Below are 14219 nucleotides of genomic sequence, written 5' to 3'. Positions count from 1 at the left end.
CATTATGAACTTTTGAAATGTACACCCACAAATGTGTAGAGTACAATTTATGTATCAACACACTTCAGCCATTCAATAAAGGAATAATTGGCTTCATCATAGGTTACTCAGGGTTTTTCATGCTAAGAAACAATTGCATAAAAGTCAAATGCATTAACAAAGCTTATAAGGGAAGGTAGGGGGGCTGTTTGGAAGCATTAACTTTGTTTTTATGTCACGACTAAGTTATTTACATACATGTATTTCTCATGGTTTTGGTGTTTTTTTTTTTTTTATAATATATAAATTCTCTTTTTAAAAAAGTAGTTTTGTTGGTTTGAACTGCTTATAAGCACCTCAGTGTTAATACTTTCCTTTTAATCAAATGTAGCATTATTACCAAACTCTCAAAATACCTTTTAATAGAGCCACATTTAACATTGTTGAGAGTTCATTAATTACGTTAAGTAAAACAAATTAAATACAAAAAGCCAAATTGGCTCAATACTTTAAATCCCTCAAAACCTCTTGTGATTCTGAACTCCTTTGGTGCCCAGACACTTATCTAAAACAGCAGTGCTGTGCCTGTTGATTCTTTTAAGAACCTCTACAGTAGAACAGGAATAGGGCTCCAGCAGGTGCTTTAGGAATCTAGATGGCTGGCTAAAGGAGAAAGTGCAAATATTGCCACAGGTGCATTACACCTAGCTTTTTTTTAATTAAAAAAAGATTATTGTTGACCCATATGAAAAGTACCAACAAAATGTACCTTGAATTAGTTTTGAAACCGTTTTTTCCTGTGGTTAAATTGTAGCACAGCAACATGCCCTGGCACGTAGAGTGCATTATGGCCTTTCATTTTTCTAAACTAAACTATTTGTTACTTTTAAAGTCGTGTTTTTCTGTACAGAATAGCTAGAATATTCTATTAAAGTTTGTGCAACATGGAAGCTACGACTCTCTGGTTTATGTTTTTTGAGTATTTGATTTGCAAATCTTATTGTGTAAAATAAAAAACCCATTCATTGCATGGAGAAGTGTAGTGTCCCAGCCCAGATGCTATGGCAGAGAGAGGGGCACAGCTGTAAGGTTAAATGCTGTAATGCACAGTGTTAATTCATAAAACTGACAATCTTTGCAAAATCACACTTGTCAAAAGGTTTGACAAAAACTCACGACCATAAACTGACAGCAGCACGGAACATGAAACACGAAACACAGACCTCTACTATCGCCAGCATCAATTCTAACCCACCCTCTAAAACCTGTGAACACCTTTTTTATAATAATGCATTAAATTGCCAGTTCCAGCCACATTCCCACATGTTTTGACGGAGAAACTGAACCCCCTCTGCCAATCTAATATTCTCCACATAACACACACCCGTGCACTGGGAGGGCTTTTGCTGCCATAAGAAGTTATACTGTTACAGTTTGTTTTATGTTAAGTTCTGTTTCCCTATTTAGACTTGTGTACAAGCAAATTTTAGTCCTTTTTATTTAAATAAAACTATATATGTAAATTGAAGGAACTAATAAATTAAAACATGAATTGGTTCTAAAAATACATGTAAAAGGTAAAATCATTGCAAGTGCAGAAAGTGGTCACCTGGAATTTGAGCATGTTCACTATAAGCACATTTCTGAGTACTGGATGCAAAGATTAAGTTAAGACCTTATTGATATCTTAAGACTTATTTCTAAAGTTTTAACATTACTTTTAAAAAAAAAAAAATTACAAATCATTATACACTATACATCATCCATTCATTTTTTTTATTCGACTCACATCTCTGATTATATAACATTTCGTCTAGGGTTTTTTCTTAGATAACCGACTGAAGTTTCTTACTGATGGATTCTGGCATGTCTCTTACATTTGATGTATTCATTTTCCTTTTGCTCAATATGTGGTAACATCTCTTGTAATATGACTGTTTTCATTTCACTTTGAAAAAAAGGTAACCCTTTGTGAATTTAGGTTGACTGTCCTGTTCTTTGTGAAGCATTTGTGTACATCAGGTTTTATTAGAAAACGTTAATTTACCTACCGTAAACCTGGTTCCCTGAAAGAGAAGATGGCCCCTCCTTCCCTCGACCTCCTTGATCCCGCCTACCTATGGAATAAAATCGCCACGCAGGGAAGGATTTACCTCTTTTCGCGATGAGACCGTGGTGATGACTGACACGACCACTAAACATTGTTTATGTGAAAACGAGTACCAGAGCCGTCGCAAGGGAGGGATGCCTTAGCCCTGCCTGACCAAAGGTCAGCGGTGCAAGCGTGCAAACCTCAAGGACCCTATTCTCCACAGAGGGCAATGAGGGATCTATCACGTTAAGGCGATAGAACCTGGAAAAAGTATGCGACGTAGCCCAGCCAGCCACATTACAAATCTCAGCCATGGAGGCACCTCTAAAGAGGGTCCATGACGTAGCCACACCTATCGTGGAATGTGCGGCTACCAGCCCAGGATGGGGTAAGCCAGTACCATCATAAGCAGTCGAGACTGTGTCCGCAATCCAATGCGACAGTTGCTGCTTCGAAAGGGGCTGTCCCAGGGTCTGTGTCCCGTGGCAGACAAAGAGCTGGTCCTATCCACGTAGCATCTTAATGCCCAAACCGGTCAGAGTAAATTCAACTTCTATCCTCCAAAGTAAACGGTGGTGGATGAAAGAACTCCAGTTCCACGGACTGATTCATGTGGAAGGCTGTAACCACCTTGGGGAGGAAAGCAGAGTTTGCATGCAGTGACACTGTGCTACCATCATACTAAATACGCATGCAGGAGCTATGCACAGACCATGCCTGCAACTTACTAACCTGCTTTGCAGAGGTGATAGCCAAGAGGAAGGCTGTCTTCATAGACAGATACTTCAACTCAACGGAGTATATAGGTTCAAACGAGGCCTGCGTGAGAGCTTCCAGTACAATCTCAAGGCTCCAATCGGGGAGAGTAGACTAGAAACAGATTAACCAGTCATCGCAGTAGTTCATCACTCTGACCTCTTGCAGCCGCAAGGGGGTGAGGATAGCGTCTATGCACTTTGAGAGCGTAAGTGGAGTCAGGGAGAGGCCGAGCGGCAGAACGGAAAACTCATAAACGCTGCCTTGAAAGGCGAGATATTTCCTGTGCTCTGGATGAATGGGGATGTGAAAATATGCGTTCCACAAGTCCACCATGGTAAACCAGTCACCTGGCCGGACAGACAGGGAGTATGTGACGATGAGTCAGCATTTGGAACCTCTGTTTCAAAAACTGGTTGAGGAACCGCAGGCCCAGGATGGGGCGAAAGCTGCTATCCTTCTTTGGCACTAGAAAGTATCTCGAGTAGAACCCCTCCCCTCCCCGGCTGAGGGCGGACACAGACGCCTGCGCATAAGGAACCCCCAGGAGGGGCTCTGTGATGGCATCGAGAGGTGTGGCTGGGAAGGACTCGCTACGGGGGACGAAGAACGTCCCCGTGCGACTCTCTCCAGGCAACTGGCGAGCACTCGTGGCTGAAAAGTTGCACAGATGCTGCAAGAGCCTTGTAGGGCTGAAGAAGCATATTCGGAGCCTAAGCACCGAGTACACATGGTATGCCTGTCTTCCTGCAGGATGTTACTCCCACAGACCTCGCAGGCATGAAACCCTGCCCTGCCCATCATTGCTGGGTCGCACAGCCTGTAAGGGTGTAGGGTAGGGTAGGGGTGCCTACAGTGGAAGTGCATAACACGGAGAGAGTGTGCAGTACTTGCACCGACTACCATAGCACTAAAGCACCGCGTGCACTGAGTACTGTGCAGCGCCAGATACTGTGCGCACTGCATGCACCGAGCACCATGTGCACCACGTGCTGTACAGCACCAGGTACAATGCACACCAAGTGCTGTACAGCACCAGGTACAATGCACACCGTGTGCTGTACAACACTGGGTACAATGCGCACTGAGTGCACTAAGCACGGGGCAACAGGTACTTTGCGCACCACGTGCACCGAGCACCGAGTACCATGCAGCGTCGGTGCACTGCCTGTATCGGGTACTGTGTGTCAATAAGCACTCTGTGCACCGTGGTACCGAGGTAGCACGGGCTGAGCACGCACCACGGTATTTAGAAAACACCGGGGCAGCAATGCAACGGTGCCTACCCTAACCGCGTGGTCACATACCTAGGCAGTCCATATCGTACAACAGGGGGGGTTGATTGATAGCAATACAGCAAAACACAATACACTAATACAGTACAATAATACAGCAGTACAGATGGGGGAGAGCATACCATCTGTTCGATTGTAAGGCCCAACACACGTGGTGGTGGGCCAACTCAGCCGGCAAGATATATCTCAACTCAACAACGGGGCTGGCCCCGGTGAGGAATACACGGCTGGTTCGGCTGTAAGCATCCGCGCTGCAGCTAACCTTCTGCGCAAGCACGGGGACACGCAGCACAATCAAAACAACAAGGCCCAACCTGCGGCCCAAAGGCGGCTGGTGGACTAACTCGACAACGGGGACAAGGCAGGCCTAGCCCCGGTGGAGTAACAGCGCTCTCCCACTCACTCTTTTAAATAATACTGCACAGGCAGTCGACTCGCAGACGAAAGACAGTAAAGACAAGCAGCCTGCCACGTGTAGCGAGCAGGTGCTGAAGACAGTATAAGAAAGATAAAAAGGGCTACTATTTAGGAGCTACTGATTCTGTGAAAAGCGACAAGCCAGCTTTCAGTACGAAGTGCAAGGGAACTAGCAGCAAGCTCAACGCAGTGCTTTTTAAGTAATAAAAAGGGCTCAATGCAACCCAGATGGTCTTACTTTACCAACTTGAGAAGCGAAAAGAGGTAGATCATTCCCTGCGTGAAGATTTTATTCCCTTGGTAGGTGGGACTGAGGAGGTCCTCGAGAGAGAGGGGGGCGGGCTATCGGCAGCTTTGATAGTAAGAGCTCAGCGACACCTACTAATAGGCAGGCGTGTATACCATAAACCATGTTTGGTGGCCATCTTCGAATTGAAAGGGAACCACAACTGCCAGAGAACCCAATAATAGCCATCAGCACTACAACTAGTCTGGATAACCACCCAATTCAAGATGGAAAAACCATGCTGATAACCTACTTTCGAAGTCCTTATACCAGAAACGAACACTGAATAAAACAAAGCTCCAAGTGAGAACCACCACACACAAATCAAAACCAACAGAATAGCAAGCAAGAAACTAGAAAAATGCTAACTTTACAACAGAAGTTATGACAAATGTAACTAAAACAAATACTTCACAAAGAACCCCATTAATGCAAAGCCAAAACAGTCAGTGTCACAGGAGACTTTAGCACATACTGAGAGACAAGGTGCAGGAGAGCAAATAAATAGAGCCTGTGTGAATGTGAAAACACAAGCCTTCTGAATAAGGAATGTTTAGCAATGATACTTCAGAAGCAAATCCAAGCCTGTTGAGAGAAAGAACAGATGATATGAATAAACTGATCAAAAGTTCTGCACACCTCTTGTTAAACTTTTGTTAAAGAAGCTGTAAGACTTAGCGCTCTACCTTCTTTCTTTTCTGGAACCAGCTCCTCTTTCCACACAACCACGAAAAGCAGGAGCAGCCACTAGTCGAAAGCATTAAAAAGGAAAAACGATATGAAAATTGAGGATAATCATAATACATCCATCCTCGTTCGTGAAATAACTACGGCACACCATGAATGTTCACAGAGTACCGTATCTGAATTGCTGTGTTGCCTTGTTACACGCAAATTACTTACCTATCTTCCTTTGTATTAGTCCCTTTGGGTGCTTGCTTCCTTTTCACCTCTCTTCTTGGGTTCTTCGCTTCCATTCTTTCTTCCTTCTGTTCTGCTTCCTCTTGGTTGTTTCCTTTTCTTTTCTCCTCGCTCTCCTCTGGCTCCCCGTACTCTTTCTCGTACTGTTGTATAAAAGCCTCTCCATCCACTTTATCCAGGTTGCTCAGTTTCTTCTGCAGTTTTTTTATCTCCTCCTTCAGGCTCTGAAATACATCAAGGAGCAATTGGTTGCATAAATACAAGTGAATCAACGCAACACTTCACTGTGGTTAGACCCACTACTGAACCCATTAGTTGAAGTAGTAGACCTTGTTTGAAAAAGAGAAAAGTTTGTAAATTTTACCAGTATTTTATTGTAAGCTGTTTGTCCTCGTGAGTCAATTTGTTCGATTTCTTCATTCACCTGTAAATCGTGACACAAAATGGATTACTGTAGTTCAAATGCAATATTTCAACTGAAGGTTTGCAATGGCACAGCTACTGTAGGGCGTCTGAACTATAATACGTACCTTTAAAAATTGTTTCACACGGTCGTCATAGTCCCTTTCAAGGTCCTGTATTTTACGCTGTGTAATATATAGCAGAAGAAATAAACACATTACTTTTATAAAATTTATTTTGTGATATGAGCATGTTCTGGTAATTTAGAATTCCCTAAGACTACTGTTCTGCATGATCAATAAAGCTGGGTTTTTTTTGGCTGTAAGGGTACGACAAACCAGCTGTAAGACATGTTTGTGTTGGCAGAGGTCATGGCAGTTTACCTCCAATTGGGGAAATTTCTTTTCATTCAGTGTGATCCAAAGCTCCGCAGCTCGATTCTCACGCCCTTCTGTAAGAAGCTAATAAGTGCTGAAAGTTGGTCTTTACTTAATTGTACCCATTCACTTCTTATCATTGGTTGTAGGGACAACATTCCATTAGCAACATCTGATAAACCGTTCAGAGTAGTGGTTATGTAAGCTATGTTGCAAAATAGTTTTTGTTTCAGGAGCTCGACATCAAGGTCAACAGGAACTTTGTTATTGCCAAATGGAAGCCCTTCAGTCTGTCTCGCTGTTGCTATGAAAACCATAATAGGGTTACCTCCTTGTCGATCATAATGCGCAGTTTCCTCATCTCTTCGCTTGTGTCTTCCTGTGGTCAGATCAATACATCATTTATTTTAGAAACACAACGGAAAATTGTGTGGAGGGGGGGGGGGGATTCAACCTAATGGCTATAGTGAACACAAAAAACTAGGCAGTACAGCAATTAAAATGATCTTCATCGCTAAATAATAATATAAATATAGCTGGAACCTAAAATAGAGGTGCAGACCTATGCAGGTTGGCACACTTGACTTTAACATGATAGTGAAAGTGCAGTCACATTAGACTTAATTAATTGAATCTTACACCCACAGGCTCCATAGTGAAGAGCAGTAGAAAAAAAAAAAACAGTAAGGAAATACAACTTTAGGAGAAAAAGACTTCTTCTCAGAAACAAAGCCCTCAGCCGTACCCTTGATGTACTGTATTCCCCAATGCGTGACATTTCTTTACTAAAAAAACAGTCTCACCAGTGATCCGATGTTCCTGTGCAGATTGAAGGCCAGTACAGGCAGCACTGCTTTGGCTCTCTCAGCAAAATCTCTCTGTCTCAAGAGAGATCTCACTTTGCTAAAGAAAATAACATAGTCTTCATTAGTACACTCAAATTATAACCACCCATCTAAGGGTCTATCTAGTAGTCCCTAGAAACGGTCCTTTAATAGTAAAACCTCCAATGCAATGCTTATGATAGGGTGCTAACCTGGTCCCAGGCACTGTACAGTACATTATATATTTAGGGTGTATTCCCTTTTGCTTCTTCTAGAGCTCTCCCACTTCTAGCAGAGGTCTGACTGAGGCTGGCTAAAGGAACGTCCAGGAGAGAGGGGTCACAGGTATGAGTGAAGTTTGTAGCCAGCTCCATGGCAATTGACATCCCATTGAACTGAAGACCTCTTCAGCCTAAAGCTGGTAGAGAAGGGTAGCTCTTCTAGAAGTAGCAGTGGACAATGGAGTGATAAAGTATACTCTAACGCTGAGTTCATTCTACACTATGAGTTCACTTGCTGTGTAGAGGCATTCATGTTATATGCTATGTTAGAGGAGTGCTAGTGCAGAATGAAACCATTAACAGCATAAGAGTATTGTAGTTGTTTCTGGAAGTTTCTTAAGTATTTGATTTTCCAAACACCTTTTGGTCCCCATTACCCTGAATAATTGAGGTACAGTATTGTTTATTTTTTTTATTCATTTTTTTTTTTTTTTTTAAAGAGATTTGACTTTGCAATGTAACTTACTGATACTGGGCATCTTGGGTGGATTTTAGGCCAAACCCAGAGTTATCCTCTGAAAAACACTGTGGTGGAGTCACTGTGGGAGGACCCAGAGAAAAGGAAATCAATGCAAAGGAGATAAACAAAAACAAAGACAATGTAAATAAAATCAGTCTGTGTAACATTAAAAACTAGACCATAACCTACACCTGTAGTAATACACTACACACAGGGGTTCCTGGGTAAACGAGTTATGTGAAACAGCTTAAATGACTGGACAACAATCTTCGCTTGATTTTGAGAGGTGACTTCTGTAATTCATCCATAGCTCCTCTTAACCAGAGCCCTGCTGCACGCAAGGCATTGTGGGCTACCAAAAATATCTATATCAAGACATTGCAAACATTGCTTTGTGATGGCGTCCTTTCATTCCACTCATAGCAGCATGGTTCAGTGACATCATTGTTTTGGTCTCCACGGAGAATGGAGTGACACCTTCATTTTCATTATAGTTGGAGAAGCTGTTATAAGCAACAACGTGTAAAATGAAACTCTCTTATTACAATCGTGACATTCTATAACGTTGTAACTCTCTTATTACAATCGTGACATTCTATAACATTGTAACTCTCTTATGACAATCGTGACATTCTATAACATTGTAAGTTCATATCCTGTTACAAGCCTTTCGTTTTATGCTATGTCGCTGAAGTGCTGGTGTACTATGAAACTGACTAAGGAGTAGGGGTTCCTTACCTTTCAACACTTTCCCCGGGGGGTCCCCAATGAGTATGGGCTCCCGAGGCTTTGTGGAGACCGTCTGGATGTTTTCTTCGGCTCTGACGGAGGTGGCCAGTCTAGGCTTGTGGAGGCTCCTGGATCCTGGGGCTGCATCCAGACTCCAACTTCTCCTGGGGACCCCCACACTGCTGCCTGCCCTGCACAGCAGGGGGAGGGACTGAGAGCGCCTCATCAATACGATGACGGGACAGACTGGGGTGTCTGTGAAACAGAAAGTCCTCTCAATTATTATTATTAACATTATTGTTATTGACAAATAAACATAACTTGATCCACAACTTGGGGTGAAATGTAATTTTAGCAAATAAAAGCACATTTGATATGTTTTTTTCAACCACTTGGAACAATACAGTTATTACAAAATGATGTCTATTTTTTAATTTTTTAATTTTTACCAGAAGACCCACTGTCTTAATTAGCATGCACGGGCCTATCCAGATCAAGATATTTGTTTGAGTCTTGTTTAGCTACACTCACAGTCCCAAGCAACAGCATTTGTTTAGTAATTTACTTGAGATTCAGTTTTTTTTCAATATTTTCAGTAATTTACTATATCTTATTTATTATATCATGTAGTGTGTGTTTACAAATCGAATTTAACTTAAGGTTGATTAGGCAGTGAAAGAGTAAAACTTTTCATTAAAAACTTTTTAAAAGGTTACATATTTAATAAAATAAAGTTGAACATATTTACCTGTGATTGTATCCAAATTCAAATGATACCTGGAAAGGAACTTTTTTTACTTAAAAAAAAAAGTTAGTCAAAAAACAGTTTTTACCAAATTCTTAAATATAACTACAATAAACTAAACAAACAGAAAAAAGAAAATGAAATTAATCTAAAAAGTAAACAATTACTTTTCTAGGCCTAGAAGAAAATAAAACTTAACAATCTACTGTATATATGTAACAATGTAAAATAACTGGAGTTATTAACTATTATCAATACATCTAAATAATAAAAAACGAAACTTAATTGAAAAAAGAACTTTGTTGAATATGTATAATCTTGATAATCCGATTCTGGAGGAGAAAAGCTCAAAAGGTCTGGTTTGTTTGTGAAGTTTTAACAACTTTATAATAGTTGTTTATAATTGAATTTATAAGCCCCCAGAACATTCTATTGTCAGGCACTGTTGCTTGGTGGCCTCTATGACATCCCAAGACAGCTCGTTGCTATGGTAACAGTGGCATTATCATAACAGAACAGGTGTCTCCTGGTTTTTGTTCCAACTGTACCCTAAATTACTTAATTGGACCAATTAAGTGCTTATTAGAAGCTTAATTGGTCCAATTAATTAATTTAGTGTAAAGTTAGAACACAAACTAGGAGGGACTGGCCCTCCAGGACCAGGGTTGGAGACCCCTGTACTGGAACATTGAAAACAAACAAAAGTCAAATCTCCTCGAGGTTTAATTGAACAGGAGAGTAAGATGTAATAACAGGAAAGTCATAAAACAATTCCTGATTAAGAATTAATTATGCAGCCAGTCAAGCTATTCCCAAGTGAATACCACTTCTAATTTTGTGTCTGTTTCTCATGAAACAGCAATCACTTGTGGAATCTTGAATCCTGAAGTACCTGTCATCTAAATACCATCTCTGCCCATTAATACTGAAACTGACTTGGCAGCTTTGCTATATCAACGAATTAATGTCAAAGATGCTATTCCGTAAAACAACTGTCAGCCATGTAAGGGTCAAACTAATAATAAATTGTGTGCTATGAAAAGTGTGTGCTATCAATGGCACTTGTCTGTTTTTTTGTCTGGAACTGGAACTATTATCAGAACCCATGATAAATTGAAAAAAAAAGACAGCAATGGTGATACACAGGTTTCGGAACACTGTTTAAAAAGCCTTCAAGTGTGTTTTTGTGTTCATGGGATCCATTTTATTGTGTGCTCTTAATTGACATCAAATGAAACTAAGGTAACTTGAAGCAGGTGATGAAAATTAATTAAGAAATCTAAATCAGAAGGGAGTTTGTTTTGTGGGGGTTTGACTCTGTTTGCCAGTGTCTGTGAAGGCACATCATAACTTGGAGAAATGTAAAGGTGAAACTGTCATTTTCTTGCTGTTGTATTTGTTCTGTTTCAACTAAGTAACAATGTAAAAGGGTCGGAAAAGACAAGGAAAGACAGTTTGGGACCTGTTCTGTTGATGTGGTGTTTAGAATAGGCCTTACAAACAGAGGTACAAGAGCAAAGGGCTTTACAACATGCTGAGGGGCCTCTAAGTCATTCACTTTCAGAAATATTATCAATTATAATGTTTGCTACATATCGATATGCTTTGAAACAATTTTTTGGAATATTACTCTTCTTTGGGTTTTTGTATTTTATTTTGTATTTCATTTGAATCTATAGCTATATATTGTATGCTGTGAGTGCTCACTGCTTTTATCTATTGTTTGCTCCTTGTTTAGTATTAAATATTTGTTCTGAATGTTTTTAATTATTTCTATATAAAAACAGTCTGCATCAGGTATTGGTAGAGTAAAAAGCTGTCTGTAAAACTACTGCAACTAGGGAATGGCCAGATCTACATATTTTTTCAGCTCAAGTGAATGGACTACTGTACAACATCACATATCTGACCCTTTGCGGTCTGGGGTATAGGCAGATATGTGAAAGTCGGATTTGCTAACATCAATAGAAAAAAAATTTACACATCCATAAATAGGTTAGTGAACAAAAACAACATGCAAACTGCTTTAATTTTTTGCTTTAAAAGTAAGCAAAAGTAAACAAGATTAATTAGGCTACAGTGTTGCTATGCGATTGGCTATAAGCCATCTCCATGCAAAGCTTTAAAAAAAAAATACAAAACAAGCGGTGAATGTACAGTAACCTGCAACTGATGGCTTCTTTCTTAACTCTAGAATCCCCTGCCTCCCTGGTTCTGCTTTCTGGGTTCTTGCATAATGCTTTCTTTCTGTTTCCATCATGGAAGCTGCATTTTGCTGTCAATACCATTACTCACATAGCCCACTTTTAATATGTACTTATTTATATGTTTAGCGAGGAGCTTAATTGATCAGGGCGGTATGTGACGGTCAGATATGCAATGTTCCACTGTACTTTGATGTTATCTCATTTCAGTGGCCAGGTAATTTGGGGTTCAATTTATAACGTCTCAATTTTTTCCACCACATACTGTGCATTTCACTAAGTGTTTGTTTGTATATTTGAATATTTGTCCCAGTGCTGCTATTGTCATCTATAAGAAACACAACACCCGGGGTATGGATTTCCTGAACTGCAGCAAACATCTTAATCGCCAGAATAAAAAATAAATAATAAAACTCAAGATAGTTAACTAGAAAAGGAGTTGACATTGAAATGACCCAGAACTGTGTGCTAGTTTATTTATTTATTTATTGCATTTATATAATGCTTTTTATGTAAAAGTATCTTAAAGCACTGTACAGTGCATAGCAGAAAAAAAAGAACAAACCACAATACATTTGTACAGTATGTCACACATACAGCTGCCACAGTCAGACCATTAAATAAACAATGGTATACACATAATAATACAAAGGCAGCAATTTTAAAGTTACATTAAAACCCACTAAGATATGAAAGCCATTTCATAAAAGTGTGTTTTTAGTGACTATGACATATCCTAAAAGCCCTGTTATTGCACAGTTGTATTCATAAGGGCTGGTGTTTAACTACTAATGAACTGAGTGGGGCTGTGGCATTCCACTCTAGTAGCCCACTCCATTAGTCCAGTGCAGTGCAGCTATGCAGTCCCTTTGACCAGAATTAGCAGTGGAGGATTAGCATTAACCACGAGGACAAGGAAGCTGATTGTATCAATCTGCTGTGAATAAATCACATTTACTGCAGGACAGGAAAGTAAACAAATCTGCACAAAACAATTCACTTAAAAGAAAAGCTTTTGAAAATATCAACTGAGTCGCTTCACAATTTGTCTGAAAAAGCTGCTTGAAATAAGGCCCTGTCCACACTACATATCATGAGAACCGTATTCAAAAACATTTCAATTAATCCAGCTCAAAGCATCCACAGTGAAGTACCGTTTCATGTTTAGTCAAGCTTAATGCACACAAACACTATTAAAATAGTTTGGCTACAGTTCGCAATGTACTGTGGGAATTAATATGACGACATCCCACCATGCACTGTATTTTATTTTTACAATCTGGCAAATATGGAGCCCACTCCCATGGAAGACATGGCCCCTCATACCATGAACATTATGGCTTAGTTTCTTAAAAACACAAGGTACATTTTGTCATAATTGAGTGTTTTTATTGCTCCAGATATCAATAAACCTTGATTTCAGCATCTGATCGATCTGCCATTTTGCAACAAGCCTAAGAAACAGTATACGGTACAGCAGTATTGATAATCGTTCTCAACTCCTTCAGGCACCTGTTTTAAGTACTGTATTTATAATGTTCACGCACCAAAACATATCAGAAAGCATTTTGGGATAATGGAGGATACACAAAAATTGTGCTTGGTATTACAACGTCTACACTGGTGACAAACCGCACTACCTGATGGGATCTAATTTAGAAGTGGACTCGAGACTACCCTGAGGTAATAAACGCTAAGCAGTGTAGACGCTAGCCATATTTAACACTTTTATGCTGGTATAAAGGCGTTGTGTGGACATGGCCTTAGTGTTTCGTTTGCTTTAGACGTCTGTGTATTTTTTTATTTACAGAACATTTACGTACTTACCAACATTTGAAAACTGTTCAGCTGGACCCCCCAATAAATAAACACAATTTTTACTCCAGTCACTGTTAAACGAGCACTCTCTCTTTGTTGTTGCTTTGACAGATGCCATTTAAATTTTCTGGGCCCAGCTTTATTTAATGTATACCTCAGACCCATCAACACTGTGCTTCCCGTTGTGCTTCCCAGTGCTGTACGAAAATGGAGTGTGGCGCTAACTCCAGTCCTTCACATTCCATTGACTCCCACATTTCAATCAAAAGCATGCGCATCAAATCACACTTCAGCAGCAGTGAGGACACAATACGCCTCTGCAAGCCCTAACTGTGTCTGACCGAGTCCCAGTTCAAATCAATTTGATCTCAAACAGCTGCTTTATGGAAGCAAACAAGTCTCATTTCAAATCGCTTTCAAGTCAGTCCCAATGGCAGATGGAGACGTAGCATTTGTCATAGTGGCACAGTTCATTGCAGTCAATACCATAGTAGGTTCATGGGAAAACTGGAAGATCAATAGAAAAAGCACGCTGATTTTGTTCGCAGGTTTTCATGAACAATGTTTCTTTCTGATACAGCCAATAATTCCACTCCATGTGAACCATTCGTTTTCTGGCCTCTGTACTGCAGC

The 14219-nt window shown here is 40.2% G+C and overlaps 1 long non-coding RNA gene across 1 annotated transcript; it reads right to left on the bottom strand.

Annotated features, from left to right (window-relative positions):
* Positions 1–5829: 5829 nt before the first annotated feature.
* On the bottom strand, positions 5830–6619 carry LOC121329853. The gene is made up of 4 exons (XR_005951817.1): positions 6532–6619; positions 6277–6333; positions 6111–6170; positions 5830–5970 (listed from the first exon to the last, which is right to left on the bottom strand). It is a non-coding gene; the product is annotated as an uncharacterized LOC121329853 (long non-coding RNA).
* Positions 6620–14219: the final 7600 nt, after the last annotated feature.

The sequence above is a fragment of the Polyodon spathula genome, chromosome 17, assembly GCF_017654505.1.
Source record: "Polyodon spathula isolate WHYD16114869_AA chromosome 17, ASM1765450v1, whole genome shotgun sequence".
Taxonomy (NCBI): Eukaryota; Metazoa; Chordata; class Actinopteri; order Acipenseriformes; family Polyodontidae; genus Polyodon; species Polyodon spathula.
Note: the sequence above shows the minus strand (reverse complement) of the source record. Positions and strands in the feature narration are given on the sequence as shown.